Below are 6,013 nucleotides of genomic sequence, written 5' to 3' on the forward strand. Positions count from 1 at the left end.
ATGAGAACCATAAATAAAATATGACCAGTAATATATGCAAAATTGCAAGTTATTATAACCTGACTTTCATACTCAGGATAGGGCAAACTGTGGGTAGGAGAGGAAATGACATAAGAATAGACAGACAAAAGGAAAGGAGAGGAAAGATATCAGTGCTACAGACTGGAAGTTAAGTCCATCATTGGTTACTATATCACTTGAAGCAAATCTCTGATCCTCAAAATTTCTTTCTTTCTTGGATTAAACTCCTTTAATTCTGGCACCTTTCCTTTGCTGGTACTTATGCTGAGGTTGGACCTACCAAGAAGGAGTTTACTATCACTAAAAGGATTACTCTTATAAAAGTGACCCAAATTCTCTTCCACTTGTTATCCAGTCCCCTAAATTTCCTTTTGGGAAAACAAATTCTCAATTCAATTATTAAGGAAACAAAGCTCATGCTATAAATTGTTAAAAAAAAAAAAAAAGGCTGCAAGCATGAATCATAACCATAAATTCAAGTGCACAAAAAATACCACTTTATTTTTGGAACAAATTAATTTCTATTTTAAGTGCCATCCTTACTGAGCTAATGGGAAATTTAACCTCAGGCCTTCTTGGACTTTCTGCTACTCCCCACACAAAGCAGTTCTAGGGTTTTACTCTCATAGTGCCAAGGTGTTTGTGTGGTAGGCATGAGAAGGAGGTCTGATTCTTCACCACTGGCCCACCAGGTCCCCCTGCTGAGGAATGCTTACTACTTTGTTCACATGATTCTTTAGGTCTCGTTTACCTAATTTTTTTTATATCAAACTGGCATTACAGGAGTCTCTAAGACAGTTAATGGAATGACTGCCAAGAGGTCATTCCATATGGTCATATAGTCTCTCCCTGAGATCCTGCTGCCTCCAGGCTACGTTTCTAGAAAGCAGGACCGAGATGCCCACTGCTGTCCTTTTCCTATCTTCTCCCCAGAGTAGTCTCAGATAAGAGCCTCTTTTCACTTTATTTTCACTGCCATAAGCCTCCTTTTTCACACTCAAATCTTTCTTTTCCCACATCAAGTCTCAAGTATTTTGTTTTTGTTGTTTAGCCGCTAAGTTGTGCCTGACTCTTTGCGACCCCATGGACTGTAACCCTCCAGGTTCCTCTGTCCATGGAATTCTCTGGGTGAGAATACTGGAGTGGGTTTCCATTTCCTTTTCCAGGGAATCTTCCCAACCCAGGGATTGAACCCACCTCTCCAACACTGAAGGTGGATTCTTTACTGCTGAACCACCAGGGAAAATGTCAAGTGTTCAGACACAGGCTAAAATCAGAAGGAGATAGTGAAGGACAGAGAAGCCTGACGTGCTGCTTGGGGTTGCAAAGAGTGGGACATGACTTAGAGACTGAACGACAACAAGATTTCAGATTCTCTCCACCTGACTTAATGAACAGTTTCAGGTGTGTGGGTTTGGCAGAAGGAGGTAGATTCTAATGGTGAGGCTGGGGGACGGAGTGGGGTCGGGGGTAGGGGGTGGGGGGTGGTGGTCAGGGGCAGGGAAAAAAGCTAAGGGTGAAAGAGACCAAGTTCTTAAGCTGGGAAGAAAGAGAAATGCACAAAGATAGAGAAGGTGAAACTGGAAGGGTAAGGAGGTCACTGAAGACGCACAGTCCAAGAGCTGGAATGGAATACAGGCTGATTATGGTGGTATTTCAAGTGAAGACTCAAAGGCAGTGTTGTCGAATGACTTCCCTGGCGGTGCAGTGGCTGAGACTCCACATTCCTAATGCAGGAGATCCGTGTTCAATCCCTGGTCAGGGAACTAGAGATCACATAGAGATCACATGCCACAACTAAGAGTTTGCATGCTGCAGCTACAAATCCTACATACGGCAAAGAAGACAGAAGGTCCTGCATGCCACATCTAAGACCCCATGAGTCAAACAAATAAATAAAAATAAATGTTAAAGAGCAAAAGCAACCATCTCCCCGCACCCCCCACCCCCACCCCCGCCTAGAGTGTTTTTGAACCTAACTTTGTGTGCCTGACATACTGTGAGGCCAAAAAAAGAGTTTGGATCAAAGAAAGGTTTATTAGCTAAAGAGGCACCAACATGGATGATGGGAGAGCTAGACTTGTGTCAAATTCAATTTATCTTGCTGACTGAGCGGGGCACAAGGTTCTGAAAGGCATAAAAGGTAAAGGAGAGGGGATCTTTGTGATTTCAGGATGTCTCAGTTGCAGATTCCCTGGCACTGTCCTGTGACTAGATGTGTTCTCGGTGATTGTGATTAATCTATGGGTTCCTGCAAAGCAAATCAGTTAATCAGTGTCTTGTGATCCCTCAACTTCTCTCTAGGAGAGAGTAATAGCAATGGATGAGGCATTTTATTATTTCTCAGGGCCTTTGTGATGGGTCAGGAGTTTCAGTTCTTAATTGACTCCCCCCACTGCCCCACTCCACCCCGCCAGTGTCATATATTTTAAGCCCTCTTGGAGCCAGTTGGTTAAAGCCACAGGGCAATTTGGGGTCATAAAGCAAGGTATCAGTTTAAAATAAAAGTCATGGTTTAAGATTATATTGGGCTTGCTTTTCCTTTGTTTTTGTATTACCTCACTTCCCTAGTTAGTAATCGTATGAATCTGCTCTTTGGAACTCAGCGAAGGTTTAGGAGACTTTTTACAAACAAGAGGCAGGCAGAGGGCACAGGGTGGGGTTCTGTCCCAGGAAGGCCCTGAAGGGTCCAGTTTCAGCAGGACTTGCCTGTATATACAGGTGCCTGCTTGCATGCACACTCGGTCACTTCAGTCGTGTCCGACTCTTTGTAACCCCATGGACTGTAGCCCGCCAGGCTCCTCTGTCCGTAGGATTCTCCAGGCAAGAATACTGGAGTGGGTTGCCATGGCCTCCTCCAGGGAAATCTTCCCAACCCAGGGATTGAACCTATGTCTCCTATATCTCCTGCATTGCAGGTGGGTTCTTTACCCACTGAGCCACCTGGGAAACCCATATAGTTACATACATAACCAATAAGAAAGAGTGTGACTTTGAAGGTGGTTGATCTGGTTCTAATCCCAGCCCCACAATTTACTAATTATAGCAAAAGTTAAACATTCACATACTTTTTAGCTATCATGTAACAAAAAGCATCTAGAAAAGAAGCAATCAATGGTATATTGTCCAAACCTCTAGCACAATGTAAAATCCCTAAAGTAGGAATCCTTTCTTACCCCTTTTTTCACCTGTATCAACTGTTTGCATATTATGAATGCATTTAATTGAAATGAATTGAGAGGATTCAATACTGTGTTTTCCAGGAAACTGTTTTAATAATTCAAGCAATGTTTGTGAAAGGACTTAATAAATTATAAAATCCTGCTCAAATGCTTCTGAGAGTTATTAAGCTATGTTTTATTTTGGCGGCGGGGGGGGGCGGTTTTCCCGGATTTCACCTTTCTCCACTCTCTAATTAAGCTGCCAGCACTGTGTCCATGCCTTCATGGAGAAATATGATTCTGCAGGGCTGGCATTCAGTGGGGTGTCCCATTAATTGTCTGTCGCTGGTGACTCTTCTGATGAGTTGTATCTGGTCTGCTTGGTCAGTGTTTGCATGATACTCGTTATTAAACACTAGTACTGATTACTAGTATCATCACTGTGGCTTCAGGAAATGAAGCCTAGCTGTATTTCAAGGAGAAAAGGAAAATGGGCATCCATGATTACTATTTTTTAGAGAAGAAAGATGAGGCCCAAAGAAGTTTAATTACTTTTTTAGGATCTTACAGTAAGTAAATTGTGGGGCTGGGATTACAACCCAGATCGACCTCCTCCAAAGTCACATCCTTTGCTGTTTATTTCCTGTCGATGGCACAGTGGTAAAGAATCTGCCTGTAATGCAGGAGACTAGATGCAGGAGACATGGGTTCAGTCCGTGGGTGGGGAAAATCACCTGAGGAGGAAATGGCAATCCACTCCAGTATTCTTGCCTGGTGAATCTCATAGACAGAGGATCCTGTCAGGTTACAGTCCATGGTGTTGCAAGAGTGGACACAATTGTGTGACTGAACGCACAAATATGCACATACACTGCCAAGTCCTGTGTGTTTTTTTTGTGTCAGTTTTATTAAGAAATAATTGGCACACTGCTGCTAAGTCACTCCAGTCGTGTCCGACTCTGTGCGACCCCCTAGACGGCAGCCCACCAGGCTCCCCCATCCCTGGGATTCTCCAGGCAAGAACACTGGAGTGGGTTGCCATTTCCTTCTCCAATGCATCAAAGTGAAACGTGAAAGTGAAGTCGCTCAGTCGTAGCCAACTGTTAGCCACCCCATGGACTGCAGCCTACCAGGCTCCTTCGTCCATGGGATTTTCCAGGCAAGAGTACTAGAGTGGGGTGCCATCGCCTTCTCTGAATTGACACACATCACTGTATAAATTTTAGCTGTATAGCATGATGATTTGATTTACATAACTGTGAAATAATCATCACAATAGGTTTAGTTAACATCCATCATCTCATGTGTTTTTGATTTTAGTTGCTGAGTCATATCTGACCATTTGTAACCCCACGGATTGTAGCCCACCAGCTTCTTCTGTTCATGAGATTTCCCAGGTGAGAACACTAGAGTGAGTTGCCATTTCCTTCCCCAGGGGATCTCCCCAACCCAGGGATCAAACCCACGTCTCCTTCTTTATCACTCCTTCTCAGCCAAGGAATTCACCCGTCTCTTTCACCTTAGCTTTTTTCCCTACACACCACACCACACACACACCATCACCACACACCTGAAACCACTTCCATAAGTCATGGATTCTTAACCATCCTCCTCTAAATGTATTTATAATTTGTAAGAACTAATTAGCAGGCGCTGTGCATGGACAGAGGAGCCTGGTAGGCTGCAGTCCATGGGGTGCTAATAGTTGGACACGACTGAGCGACTTCACTTTCACTTTTCACTTTCATGCATTGGAGAAGGAAATGGCAACCCACTCCAGTGTTCTTGTCTGGAGAATCCCAGGAACGAGGGAGCCTGCTGGGCTGCCGTCTATGGGGTCGCACAGAGTCGGACACGACTGAAGCGACTTAGCAGCAGCAGCAGCAGTGCATGTATTATATTAACATTCACTTCTTTAAAAAAAAAAAAAGTGAAGATAGTATTCTACATTTTACAGAGGAGGAAACTGAAGCTCAGAAAGGTTATAGGACCCTGACTTGCTCAGGATCACAGAGCAATGAAGGAGCAGAGCTAGACTGGACTCAAGTTCGGGTGACAATCAAGTCTCATGTTCCTGCCACTCTGAGGCAAGGCCACCATTCAGTCCACACTGACTCCTCTTTTCCAAGGACTCTTGGGGAGACTGATTTGCTGAGCTAGAGGCCGTATCAACGACAAAGAAGTCAAACATCTTTTTTGTGGGGGAGGGGGATAAGACTTGAGGGTAAACATCTTCTAGGGACGAGCCCTCATCTTTAGCCTACTCTTAAACCACCCTTCCCTGAATAGTTGATCTTTCTCAGACAGGTGGCTGAGACTTGGCAGTGAAGGACCCCACAGCCACCAAACCAGAAGCAAGGACTGGGGATGCAGGGCTTCACCCAACTCATCTCTTCTTATGGTTCTCCTCTGTCTCCACCCTTGAGGAGCATTTTCCTTTCTAGAACTAATGCAAGTGAGTGGAGAGAGAGCCTGGCTTGACCACAGACCACAGAAAGGTTGTCCATGTTTTATTTTTAGTTGCACCAATATCCTGATGTGGGACCCCCCCAGCACCCACTATGTCTCTGTGCATGGGTTCTCCAGGCCTGCAATATGACTGCTGGCAGCTTGCTTCTCTGCAGCTAGTTATCCTGCAGAGAAATTTTACTGAAAGGTGTCTGCACATTTTACCTACTGTGGCATTGTTGTCAAAGGCAGTGGCCTTCATAAATGGCTTTGCGAAAGTCACAAGGGAATAACAGAGGTGACTGGTAGGTTTTTTTCCTCCTCCTTTATGAGAGTCTGCTCTGATATGCCAAACAAAGTTGTGCAATCACCAGGAAATGAGC

This window comes from Bos grunniens, chromosome 1 (genome assembly GCF_055505025.1).
Source record: "Bos grunniens cultivar Pamir isolate PY7600 chromosome 1, Bosgru_T2T1.0, whole genome shotgun sequence".
Lineage (NCBI taxonomy): Eukaryota > Metazoa > Chordata > Mammalia > Artiodactyla > Bovidae > Bos > Bos grunniens.